The sequence below is a fragment of the Gorilla gorilla genome, chromosome 5, assembly GCF_029281585.2.
Source record: "Gorilla gorilla gorilla isolate KB3781 chromosome 5, NHGRI_mGorGor1-v2.1_pri, whole genome shotgun sequence".
Taxonomy (NCBI): domain Eukaryota; kingdom Metazoa; phylum Chordata; class Mammalia; order Primates; family Hominidae; genus Gorilla; species Gorilla gorilla.
The window spans coordinates 100,896,609-100,910,945 of NC_073229.2; the positions used below are offsets into that span (position 1 = coordinate 100,896,609).

Below are 14,337 nucleotides of genomic sequence, written 5' to 3' on the forward strand. Positions count from 1 at the left end.
TCATAGGGTTTCTAACAATTTATGTTCCAGAAATCTGCCCAGTGGCCCCCACATTTTATCTGCTGCTTTCATATATGTAAGTCTTAAAGATCCTCTAATCTCTTATCTCACTTTACTCTTTTCCCCACTATTTAGATTTTGTCAGCCTTACTGGATTTTTAAAAATCTTTAAGTTCTACCCATTTTATTGGTTTCATAATTTCACCCATCTTTTGTATTTATTATCATTATTTCTTATTTTCGTGGCTTCTTTTGGTAAGAAATATTCCCTAGTGCCCAGGAAACTTGAATATCTTTTTTCCCTAGATAAGAAAAATTTGAAGAGTTCTCACATATAACCCATGCAAGCTGAAAGTTAGTAAAATGTACCAGATATCATGTTTCATTTTGTTGAATATATGTAAGAGATTCATTTTAAATTGAATAAACTTAGTGAGAACTAGTCTACAAAGGCATTGTTTCTCCAAAGTTATGGCATAATCTTTTATATGAAAATACATTATGGAAAGCTTAGAATAATATGCTAGGCTAAAATCCATTTCATGCTGGATCAGAGAATATACAAGATAATCCTGGGCCATCTTTTAGTGCCAGAAAGTAGTAAAGTAATCCAAAAACAACGCAATGGGTGTTTGTCAAAGGGAAACAGAAGCCAATTGAAAGAGCTCCTAATGACCAAAGCTGGAGCAATTAGAGCAACAAAATAAATATGATAGTACTAGATTGTAATACAAAGTAAAATAAATACCCGTTAGTTCATACTATTATAAATAAATGAAGGAATAAAAAACAAATGGAAGTCAAGAGACAAATCTCTTGTATAGAAGAATTCCATATAGTCTATGAACAGACTCTCCCTTCAAGAATGTGAACATTACCCACTTCTTCTTAAGTGTGAGCTGTGCTTAGTGACTTGCTTCCAAAGAGAATAATATGGAAAATGGGAAAGAAGGACAACTTTACATTGGAGAAATCTGACAAACAGTACCTCACTTAATGAAGGTTAACATAATCAATAATAAGTCCATTTGATAGTATGTACTCTTAATATGATATAATATGAGGTGAAGGACAGTTCTCTTTTATCTCACTCCTCAAAACTCAAAACCCAGTCTAATCATGAGAGAAACACCAAACAAATTCTTATTGAGGAGATACTCTACAGAGTATTCAACCAGTACTCCATAAAATGTCAAGGTCATCAAAAAACAACAAAAATGAGACACTGACACAGCTGTGAGGAGCCTAAGGTGACATGATGACTAAATATAATATGATGTCCTGTATGAAATCCTGGAACAGAAAAAGGACATTAGTGAACAATATAATGAAAGTATGGACTTTAGTTAACAATAATGCTGCATTATTGGTTCATTAGCTGTGACACAGGTATTGCAGTAGTGTAAGATGTTAACAATAGTCTAAACTGTGTGTACTGTATATGAGTATCTTTGCAACTTATCTGTAAGTCTAAATTTATTTCTGTAAATCTAACTATGTACATCTATTATAACAATTTTATTTATAAGTTATGCATAAGGACGTGTTAGAGAGTATGTCCTCTGACTTTGAGATACTTTATTTCTTTTTTTCTAGTAGGTCTCCTAAAGACTTTAGTTAGACTTAAATTCTTTACAGAGTAAAAATAAAGTCTATAAGAGTCTATCACTTTGCTAAACCTCATGAATATCTGTTGGTATTTCTCATGGTTTTGTTTCACAGAATGTTTCTAAATGGCATGTTAAAGGATAGTGTGAGATGTTGTATTAGTCTGTTCTCACACTGCTATAAAGAAATACCTGAGACTGGGTAATTTATAAAGAAAAGAGGATTAATTGGCTCACAATTCTGCAAGCTGTACAGGAATCATGGCATGACTTGCTTTTGGAGAAGCCTCTGGAAACTCAAAATCATGACAAAAGGCAAAGTGAGAACAAGCACATGTTACAAGACTGGAGCAGGAACAAGATGCTACACACTTTTAAACAACCAGATCTCATGAGAACTCTATGATGAGAACAGCACCAAAGGAGCAATCTGCCCCCATCATCCAATCACCTCCTACCAGGTCCCACCTCGAACATTGGGGATTACAATTCAACAGGAGATTTGAGTGGAGACACAAATCCAAACCATATCATTCTGTTCCTGGTTCATACCAAATCTTATGTCCTTCTCATGTTGCAAAATACAATTATACCTTCTCAACATTCCCCTAAGTCTTAACTAATTTCAGCATTAACTCAAACGTCCAAAGTTTCATGTGAAAAAACACCAGTCCCTTCTGCCTATGAGTCTATAAAATAAAAAACAAATTAGTTACTTCCATAATTCAATGGGGATACAGGCATTGGGTAGATACTGCCATTCCAAAAGAGAGAAATTGGCCAAGAGAAAGAGGCTAGAGGCCCCATGCAAGTCCAAAATCCAGCAGGGCTGTTGTTAAGAAAGCCCCAAAATATTCTCCTTTGACTTTATGTCTCACATCCAGAGCATGCTGATGCAAGGGGTGCACTTCAAAGACCTTGGGAAGCTCCCCCTCTCTGTGGCTGTTCTCATGGGCAAGTGTTGAGTGCCTGTGGCTTTTCCAGGCACATAGTGCAAGCTGTCAGTGCCCCTACCATTCTGGAATGTGAAGAATGGTGGCCCTCTTCCCACAGCTCCACTAGGGAGTGCCCCAGTGAGGACTCCGTGTGGGCACCCCAACCCCACATTTTCCCTCTGCACTGGCCTAGTAGAGGTTCTCCATGGGGACTCCACCCCTGCAGCAGGCTTCTGCCTGAACATCCAGGCTTTTCCATTCGCCCTCTGAAATCCAGGCAGAGGCTCTCAAGCTTCAACTTTTTCACTCTGAGCACCCTCAGGCTTAACACCAAGCAGAAATTGCCCAGCCTTATGGCTTGCACCTTCTGAAGCACTAGCCTGAGCTGTACCTGGGCACCTTTTAATCAGGACTGGAGATGGAGCAGCTAGGATGTGATGAGCAGTGTCTGAGGCTGCACAGGGAAGTAGGGCCCTGGTCCTGGCCCATGAAACCATTTCTTCCCCCTAGGCCTCTGGGCCTGTGATGGGAGGGGCTACCTCAAAGGTCTCTGAAGTGCCTTTGAGGCCTTTTTCCCATTGTCTTGGCTATCAGCATCATGGTCCTATTTACTTAAGCAAACTACTTCAGCCAGCTTGAATTCCCTTTCCTGGCAAACATGGCCTTTCATTTTCTACCAAATGGCCAGGCTACAAATATTCTATCCTTTTTTACTCTGCTTCCCTTTTAAATATAAGTTTCAGGTCATTTCTTTGTTCATGCATATGAGAATAGGTTGCTAGAAGCAACAAGGAAACATCTTGAATGCTTGCCTGCTTAGAAACTTCTTCCACCAGATACCCTAAATTATTACTCTCAAGTTCAAAGTTCCACATATCCATAGAGTAGGAGCACAATGCTGCCAAGTTCTTGGCTAATGAATAACAAAAGTGACCTTTGCTATGGTTCTCAATAACTTCTCCATTTTCATCTGATACCTTCTCAGCTTGGCTTTCACTGTCCATATCACTATCAGCATTTTGGTCACAACAACTTAACAAGTCTCTAGGAAGGTTCAAATTTTTCCTCATCTTCCTGTCTTCTTCTGAGTCCTCCACACTCTTTCAACATATGCCTGTTACCCACTTCAAAAGTTGCTGTCACATTTTCAGGCACCTTTATAGGAATGCCTCATTCCTTGATTCCAATTTTCAGTATGAGTCCATTCTCACACTGCTATAAGAAATACCTGAGAATGGGTAATTTATAAAGAAAAGAGGATTAATTGGCTCACAGTTCCATAGGTTGAACAGGAAGCATGGCAAGATCTGCTCTTGGGGAGGCCTCAGGAAACTCAAAATCTTGGCAGAAAGCAAAAGGAGAGTGAGCATGTCTTACATGACCAGAGAAGGAGTAAGAGGGGAGATTGCTACATAGTTTTAAACAACCAGATTTCATGAGAATGTGTCATGAGAATAGCACCAAAGGAGGAAATCTGCTCCCATGATCCAATCACCTCCTACCAGATCCCACCTCCAATATTGGGGATTACAATTTAACATGAGATTTGAGTGGGGACACAGACCCAAACCATATCAGATGGCACATTGACACCAGGTGCCAAGACGTCAAGGGAAGGCACCTTCTCTCTCTACTTCTCAATGCCATCAGGTTAACTCCTGTTAATTCTGGCTGTGGAAACTTGAGGAAGATATAGAAACAAATAGGACTTAGAAAAAGATGACCAATTCGCATTCTTTTTCTTAAAGTAATTCCCTCTGATTCTTTGTGGTACATCAAATATGTTGACACCTTTTTCTAGCTGTCATAAGCTGAAATCTGAGGTGGAATATCAATGTACCTATATGCACCATCCACCATATCTAAGACCATCTGGAGTTAGTTCTAAAGACTGTTTACTGCTTACACTACTCATGAGAGAATTACCACTTTTACCTGTCCCATGTGTATTAAACTGTTTTTGTATTGCTATAAATAAATACCTTAGACTGGATAATTTATAAGAGAGAGACAGCAGTGGGGAGGAAGCGGCACACATTTATAAATGATCAGATCTCATGAGAACTCATTTGCTATTACAAGATTAGCACCAAGGGGATTGTGCTAAACCATTCACGAGGAATACTCCTCTATGATCCCGTCACCTCCCACCAGGCATCACCTCCAACAACGGAGATTACATTTCAACATGTGATTTGGGAAGGGACAAAGATACAAACTTAATTACCATGTTTCTTCAGTACAGGCTTCTAGTACTTTTTGGTGTCCATCACACCCTTGAAACCTTTTAGCCTCGCCACTGTATATGCATTGTCAGAATTTATGTGGGTTACACTAAGTAACTTTTGCTAAGCAGATGCTGGTGTACTTGTAAATTTAGGTTTCCACATCTGAATATAGAGATAAATCCCCAGAAGTTACTCTGTTCTGTGGCCAGAGATGTGTTCAGTTGAACATTTAAACCACTGATTTATATCAATTACAGATATGATTTAAAGAAGGGTACACTCACAAGCAGATTTGCAATTCTGAAGCAAATCTCTTCCTGTGCTGGAGCAGTGCGTTAACTTACAGTTTCCACAGTGCTGCTCTATTCAATTGGTTGCTTCAGTCAGGGTCTCTGCATGGGTTTCTGAAACAGAGTTTAATGTCAGGATGAGTTCATTACTTGTGATCCATTTTCTAATCTTCCTGACTACTAACCCATTTCCTCAGGTTAACTTCTTAAAGATTATGTCTCTCCCTGTGTAGGAGTATATCTGTCTGTGGGCAGCCATACAACACCCTGTGTGGTTTCTGAAATGGGAGGATGGTTGTGAAGGGTTCAGCTTCTCTGCCTGAAGGCATCCCTGTGGAATTACATCTTGCAAAAAACATGACTTTCTGAGGGTCTAGAATACATTTATGTGACACACATCAAAAGAATGATAGCAAGCATTGCATAACAACAGACAGGCATTCACAATGGGACTGTTAGATTGCTGAGGACACTGATTCATTTTTCACATCATCCTTTCAGAAATAATAGTATGAATATTTATAATTGCCAAAATGCTGTTATTTAGGAATTTAAATAAACAACTAGTATTTATTGTTAGCACCAGTACAGTTAGTGTTATAGCAAAACTATTTTACTTAATCCTTGCTACAATTAACAAGTGTTAACATTCCTCATTTATAGATAGGAATCAATCTCAGCAAGGTTGGGTAGTGTGTCTGTGATCTCACTATTATGGGCAAATATGGGGATTGAACCCAGATACATTTTGACTCCACCCTTACTCTTTAGCTTTGCTTTATTAAAACAAAGTAGCCAGTAACAAACGAATGAGCAAACAAAAAACAAAATAGGAGGGTTAAGCCAGGTGTATTCAGATACCTTATGTGTTTGCAAATATTTCTCTTTCTATATAATTGTCAGATTAGAGGGTCATGAGTAAAATCTTTGATAGAGAGGAAGAAGGACAGAGAACGGAATGAGAAAAGAAATTCTAAAATAAATTCAGTCTTAAAAAATAGTTGTTTGCCTAACTCACACATTATAGTGTTAAAGGCAGTATTTCATTAATAAAATATAAATTCATGAAGAAAACTGATGCTGGGAGAAAAGAGTCCAGGAAAACAAAGACATTTAATGCTGAGAATCTAGGTTTAGGGTTCTAGTGCAAATCAAGAGCACTTTTAGGAAAATACCAAGATATCAACACAACCCAGAAGATGGGCCAATTACAATAACTACTTAGGTAACTGCTGTAGGATTAAACCTGGAAAAAATAACCAAAACTAATATTGCTGGATAGTTCAAGCTGAAAACAAAGAACAACCATGAATTTTTAGTAAGGAAAATACTTTGCAGCATAATCAACAGAAGTTTCTGTTTAGCTGCCTGCAAATAACTGATTTGAAATAACTTGTTTTTCACGGGCCATTGAGACTGAGATAGTTCTGAAAGATGTCTTCTCTGAAGGAGTCCTAATTTGGCTTATTCACAGAACATTTTAAGTGGTTTTTGGACATGGATTACAAATGCAATCACCCCACTCTTATAAACAATATCTAGGATTATCTTGGTACTATGTCTGTTATTGAAAGTGTCTCTTTTTTTTTTTCTTTTGCTCTTTTAGGATGAGATTACAATATGGTATGAGATAGGGATGTAAAATTTTCTTTCTTAAATTGTTGCCCATTAACTTAATTATCACTTGTTGAGTAATCTGTCTTTTCTCTACTGACATTTATCATACTTATCAAATACCATACATTGTACATATGTAGACATATTTCTATGTTTGGTGCCTTTGCCACATCTATATTTATTGGGGCCAATGAAACACAGTTTTAATGATGACATTTTACAAGTGCCTTTTACCATCCAATAGCGGAAGGCATCTTTTCACAATTGTATTTGTCTATTCCTAATAGTTTATTCTTTGTGATAAATTTCAAAATCATTTGTCATTAAGTGAATACATTTTTTTTAACATTCATGGTATTCAAAGCCAAAGATATTAAAAGGTATACAGTGAAAATTCCCCCTCCAGACTTGTTTGCCTGGTTTCCATGCCACCTGCCTCCTACAAAAAAGTAAGCCCTAATATTTGCTTCATATATATCCTTCCAGAATTGCATTTTTATGAAAAAAGGAACTACTTATGAAGATATTTTTATTTAACAATATACTTACGAATATCTTCATTTTAATGTATTGACAGCATCTTTATTCTTTTTTATTATTTGATTGCATTTTATGGGTGTACTGTAATTTATATAATCAGTCTACTATTAGTGGACAGTTAATGTTTTGCCAAATTTCTCCTCTTACAAAGAATACTACAGTGAGAAAACTTGTACCTGCACGAATTAGCATAAGAACAAGTTTGTCAGTAGAACAATTTATCAGAAATACTTGTTGGGTCAAAAAGTACAAGCATTTATAATTTTGATAGGTCTCACCAAATTGCTGTATAAGATCACACAAATTTATAATCTTCACAGCAATGTATGAGGATAGCTGTGCTGTAACAACATTGTGTACTATCAAACTTCTGACTTTTTGCTAATCTGAACATGAAAAATGACATCACATTTACATTTTTCCTACTATGAGTGATAATAATCATCTGTTCACATGTCTAACAGTCATTATATTTCTTTTTTTTAAAGCAAACTATTTATAGTCTATGATCTTTTAAAAATCTAGTTCTTCGATTTTTATTGGAAAATTTTCTAGGAGCTCTGTATAAATATAAAAACAAAATACTCTGTGATATGAGTTAAAGATATCTTCCCCCAATTTATTATTTGGTTTTTGGCTTGACTTTTTTTTCAGATTTTAAAATGTAATTAAATTTTATCAGTCAATTTTATGGATTCTGAGTTTGACTCATTGTTAGAGAGGCCTTTTCTTCTTTAGTTATAAAGAAATTTTATGTTTATTTTTTATATTTTCATTATTTCATTTTATTTTTTGTTGTTGTTTTTTTGTTTTGTTTTGTTTTGTTTTGTTTTGCAAATTTTGTTACATTTATTCCTTGGAATTTTTGTCAGATTTTTTTCATTATATTTCCTAATGTGTGGATACACAAAAATTTTTTTTAATTGGCTTACAAATACACACACACATATATCCCAAACCCCAAACCATACACAAAATAAGTTCTCTCTCTCCATAAAACCTAAAACTATTAAGGTTTTATATTCTATCTATCTATCTATCTATCTATCTATCTGTCTATCTATCTATATATCTGTCTATCTATCATCTATCTATCTATCTATCTATCTATCTATCTATCTATCTATCTATCATCTACCTGTCTATCTGTCTATCTATGTTTGCACATAGCCTACAGACCACCTGTTATTCTTTGGAGTTTAATGTTCTGATAAACAGGAATATATAAGAAGCAAAAATATGAAAATCATTACACATATATTAGTTTTTGTATATTTCTTTAAGCTATCCCGGGGCCTTCCTTCCATTTATAGTTAGGCTGTGAATTGTTTCCAATTCATTAGGAAAAATGCTCTTTCAGCCAGCTGGTAAAGTCAGGAGCATGCCAATTTAAATTTATTTTCTTCCCTTTTGTTTCTTTTTTTATTATACTTTAAGTTTTAGGGTACATGTGCACATTGTGCAGGTTAGTTACATATATATACATGTGCCATGCTGGTGCGCTGCACCCACTAACTCGTCATCTAGCATTAGGTATATCTCCCAATGCTATCCCTCCCCCCTCCCCCCACCCCACCAGAGTCCCCAGAGTGTGATTTTCCCCTTCATTTTAAAGTATATATTATTGATTCTTTTAGAATTATCCCCCTGTATGACTTGAAGTATAATATTTTTTTGCTTAATTTTCTATGAAATTAGGGGAAATATAAAATTATGAAATTCTCAATTCCTTTTGTTTTACTGATTTTATATTCTACTTTGATTATATATTAAATTCCCACTTAGAGTCTATTTCTGGGCTTTCTATTCTAATTTCATTTGTGTAGCTACTTATACGCATTCCTACTGCTTTTACTGTTGAGATTTTATAATACATTTGAGCATCTGGTAGTGTCTGTCCCCCATTGCTCTTTTTCCAGAGACTTTTCTATACATTTTGTTTATTTTTCTATATTTTATGATTATTTACTTCCAAAGAATCCTCTTTAATAAGCTTGAATCATAATAAAGTTATCGATTAGGAATAATGACATAATGTTGCTGTTGGAAGTTTCAAACAAGAGCTTGTTATATTCTTCCACTTGTTCAGGTATTCTACTGTATCCTTTAGTAGTATTTTAAACTTCTCTTCATAAAGGTTTTACACATTCATAGTTAAGTTCCTTTCTTGGTAATTTGTATTTTTATGGCTACTGGAAATTGAATGTTTTTTCTACATTAGACTCTAAATGATTATATAAATGACACTAGTCTCTGTATGTCAATTTTATGCCTCACTATCTTACTGAATTCTCTTACAGTTTGTCGTATTATCTGCAATAGTGTTAGTTCTATCTCTTGTTCATTTTTTATAGCTTTAGCTTCTTTCATTTTACTTCCAGTAAATGTCAAATAATAGCAGTGGTATCTGGTATCTTTTTCTTTATTTAATTAGAAAATTTTCTAGTGTTTCTCCATAAAGAATAATACTGGGAATTGGGCTAAATCAAATACATATTTTCATGTTGGAAAACAATCTATAACTTTTCACTGAGTTTAAAAAATAACAGTCACAATATTGAGTGAAACTGAACTAATTTAACTATTAGTCTCAGTAAATTAAATATTTGCATCACGAAATACAGCATACCTTCCTATTGGCTAAGTATTTTATGTTCTTCAGTAAAATTTTCTGGTTTATTTATTTGGTGGTTTCATTAGGATACCAGTAACCTCTTTGTCTTGATATCCAATATCCATACTTAAGTCTTCATTTTACTGGAATGTTAACCAGCTTTTGATACTCTTCTAAATTCTCTTTCTTAAAACATTCTTTTCTCTGATCTAAAAATGGCCTTCTCTATTGTTTTTCTTCTAGTGCCTCTGAGTACTACCATGAATTTCTGCTTAGTTTTTTATATTTGTTTTCACCATGGTAAGCAGGATCTTTTTTACTATACTTTTTCAACTGGTTCTAGTGGACAGGTGCTAAAAGAACTGTGATCCTAGTGAAAGATTTTTCTGATAGTTTTTTGTTTGTTTCATTTTAGTCTTTCAATTGCAAATAATGTTAAACAATGCTTGAGACAATAAGCACACTACTGTTAGTTCTTAAAGTGAGTAATTGCAGTGCTTTACCGTCAAATATAATGATGTTGCTGGCCTGTCATTATTATTCTCCTATGTTTTAAAAATATAATTTCTTTAATAATGGGATCTATTTCTAGACTTTCTGATATGGAAGATAATTACATCTTTTCTAATGGTGAGATAATCACATATTTCTGTTCTTTTTTTGGTATACTGTATATTTTCTTAACGTTAATTTTTTTTATTTTTTTGTTTCAATGGTTTTTTGGAGAACAGGTAGTGTTCGGTTACATGAATAAGTTCTTTAGTGGTGATTTCTGAGATTTTGGTGCACCCATCACCAGAGCAGTGTACACAGTACCTAACATATAGTCATTTGTCCCTCTCCACCTACCACCCTTTACCCCAAGTCCCCAAAATCCAATCATATCATTCTTATGCCTTTGCATCCTAATAGCTTAGATTTGACATATGAATGAGAACATACAATGTTTGATTTTCCATTCCTGAGTTACTTAGCTTAGAATAATAGTCTCCAATTCCATCCAGGTTGCTGTGAATGCCAGTATTTCATTCCATTTTATGGCTGAGTAGTATTCCATGGTGTGTGTGTGTGTGTGTGTGTGTGTGTGTGTGTGTGTGTGTGTGTGTGTGTGTCTGTATTTGCTTTATCCACTCGTTGATTGATAGGCATTTGGGCTGGTTACATATTTTTGCAATTGCAAATTTTGCTGTTATTAACATGAATGTGCAAGTATCTTTTTTATATAATGACTTCTTTTCTTCTGGGTAACACCCAGGAGTGGGATTGCAGGATCAAATGGAAGATCTAGTTTTAGGAATCTCCACACTGTTTTCCATAGTGGTTATACTAGTTTACATTCCCATCAACAGTGTTGCCTGTTCACTGCATCCACACCAACATTTATTATTTTTTGATTTTTTAAATTATGGCCATTCTTGCAGGAGTGAGGTGGTATCGCATTGTGGTTTTGATTTGCATTTTCCTGATAATTAGTGATGTTGAGCATTTATCCACATGCTTGTTGGCCCTTCATATGTCTTCTTTTGAGAATTTTCTATTCATGTCCTTAACCCACTTTTTGATAGGATTGTTTGTTTTTTTTCTTGCTGATTTTAGTTCTTTATAGATTCTGGATATTAGTCCTTTTATGGATATACAGATTGTGAAGACTTTCTCCCACTCTGTGGGTTGTCTGTTAACTGCTGATTATTTATTTTGCTGTGCAGAAGCTTTTAGTTTAATTAAGTCCCATCTACTTATCTTTGTTTTTGTTGCATTTGCTTTTGGGTTGTTGGTCATGAAGTCTTTGCCTAAGCCCATGTCTAGAAGGGTTTTTCCAATGTTATCTTTTAAAATCTTTAGAGTTGCAGGTGTTAAATTTAAGTCTTTGATCCATCTTGAGTTGATTTTTGTATAAGAGATGAGGATTTCGTTTCATTCTTCTAGATGTGGCTTGGCATTTACCCAGCACCATTTGCTGAATAGGATGTCTTTTTTTTCCCACTTTGTGTTTCTGTTAGCTTGGTTGAAGATCAGTTTGATGCAAGTATTTGGCTTTATTTCTGGGTTCTCTATTCTGTTCCATTGGTATATGTGCCTATTTTTATACCAGTACTACGCTCTTTGGGTGAGTATGGCCTTATAGTATAGTTTGATGTTGGGTAATGTGATGCCTCCAGATTTACTCTTTTTGCTTAATCTTGCTTTAGCTATGTGGGATTTTTTTTTGTTCCATATAAATTTTAGAATTATTTTTCTAGTACTGTGAAGAGTGGTGGTAGTATTTTGATGGGAATTGCATTGAACTTATAGATTGCTTTTGTAGTATGGTCATTTTCACAATATTGATTCTACCCATCCATGAGCATGGGATGTGTTTCTATTTGTTTGTGTTGTCTATGACTTCTTTTAGCAGTGTTTTGTAATTTTGCTTGTAGAGGTCTTTCACTTTTTTGGTTAAGTATATGTCTAAGTACTTTTTTTGCAGCTATTGTGAAAGGAGTTGAGCCCTTGATTTGATTCTCAGCTTGGTGGCTGTTGGTGTATAGCACAGCTACTGATTTGTGTACATTAATTTTTTATCTTGAAACTTTGCTGAATTTATTTACCAGTTCTAGGAGCTTTTTGGAGTCTTTAGGGTTTTCTATGTAGACTATCATATCATCAGCCAACAGCGACAGTTTGACTTCTTCTTTACCAATTTGGATGCCCTTATTTTTTTTTTTTTCTCTTGTCCGATTGCTCTGGTGGGGACTTCCAGTACTATGGTGAAAGTGAGCATTCTTGTCTTGTTCCACTTCTCAGGGGGAATGTTTTCAACTTTTCCTCATTTAATATAATGTTGGCTGTGGGTTTGTCATAGACAGCTTTTATTACGTTAAGTTATGTCTCTTCTATGCTGATTTTACTGAGCATTTTAATCATAAAGGTATACTGGATTTTTGTCAAATGCTTTTTCTGCATCTACTAAGATAATCACGTGATTTTTGTTTTTAATTCTGTTTATGGGATGTATCACATTTATTTTGTTAAACCATCCCTGCATCCGTGTCATGAAACCCACTTGATCATGGTGGATTATCTTTTCGATATTCTGTTGGATTCAGTTGGCTAGTATTTTGTTGAGGATTTTCACATCTATGTTAATCAGGGATATTGGTGTGTAGTTTTATTTTTTTGTTATGTCCTTCCCTGGTTTTGGTATTAGGGTGATACTGGCTTCATAGAATGACTTAGGGAGGATTCCCTCTTTCTCTATCTTTTTGAATAGTGTCAATAGTATTGGTACTGATTCTTCTTTGAATGTCTGATGGAATTCAGCTGTGAATCTGTCTGGTCCTGGACATTTTTGTTGGCATTTTTAAAATTACCATTTCAATTTCACTGTTATTTGTCTGCTGAGAGATTCTATATCTTCCTGGTTTAATCTAGAAGGGTTGTATATTTCCAAGAATTTATCCATCTCCTCTAAGTTTTCTAGTTTATGCACATAAAGGTGTTCATAGTAGCCTTGAATAATATTTTGTATTTCTGTGGTATCAGTAGTAATAGCTCCCATTTTGTTTCTAATTGAACTTATTTGGAGCTTCTCTCTTCTTTTCTTCGTTAATCTCATTAATGGTCTATCAATTTTATCTATCTTTTCTAAGAACCAACTTTTTGTTTCATTTATATTTTGTATTTTTTTGTTTTAATTTCACTTAGTTCTGCTCTGATCATTATTTCTTTTCTTCTGCTAGGTTTGGGTTTGGATTGTTCTTGTTTATCCAGTTCCCCAAGGTGTGTCCTTAGATTGTCTATTTGTGCTCTTTCAGACTTTTTAATGTCGGCATTTAATGCTATGAACTTTCCTCTTAGCTTTTGCTGTATCCCAGAAGTTTTGATAGGTTGCGTCACTATTATCTTTCAGTTCAAAGAATTTTTTTGAATTCCCATCTTGATTTCATTGTTGACCCAATGATCATTCAGGAGAAGTTTATTTAATTTTCATGTATTTTCATGGTTTTGAGGGTTCCTTTTGGAGTTGAGTTCCAATTTTATTCTACTGTGGTCTGAGAGAATACTTGATATAATTTCGATTTTCTTACAATTTTTGAGACTTGTTTTGTGGCCTACGATATGGGCTATCTCAGAGATTGTTTCATTTGCTGATGAATAGAATGTATATTCTTTAGTTGTTGGGTAGAATGTTCTGTAAGTATCTGTTAAGTCCATTTGTTGTAGGGTATAGTTTAGGTCCATTGTTTCTTTGTTGACTTTCTGTCTTGATGACCTCTCCAGTGTTGTCAGTGGAGTATTTAACTTCCCCCCTATTATTGTGCTGCCATCTATCTCAGTTCTTAGTTCTAGTATTCATGGTTTTATAAATTTGGGAACTTCAATGTTAGGTCCATATGTATTTAGAATTGTGATATGTTCTTGTTCGACTAGTCCTTTTATCAGTATATAATATCCCTGTTTGTCTTTTTTTCTTTTTTTTAAGACGGAGTCTTGCTCTGTCACCCAGGCTGGAGTGCAGTGGTGCGA

At 35.0% G+C, this 14,337-nt stretch overlaps 1 long non-coding RNA gene across 2 annotated transcripts in view; it reads right to left on the reverse strand.

The window, feature by feature from the left end:
• Positions 1-1,592: 1,592 nt before the first annotated feature.
• Positions 1,593-14,337, reverse strand: part of LOC129534579 (uncharacterized) — a 576,108-nt gene continuing 563,363 nt past the window's right edge. For both annotated transcript variants that reach the window (XR_010134293.1, XR_010134296.1), the window contains one exon: positions 1,593-5,174. This is a non-coding gene — a long non-coding RNA (uncharacterized lncRNA). The remainder of the gene's footprint in view (positions 5,175-14,337) is intronic.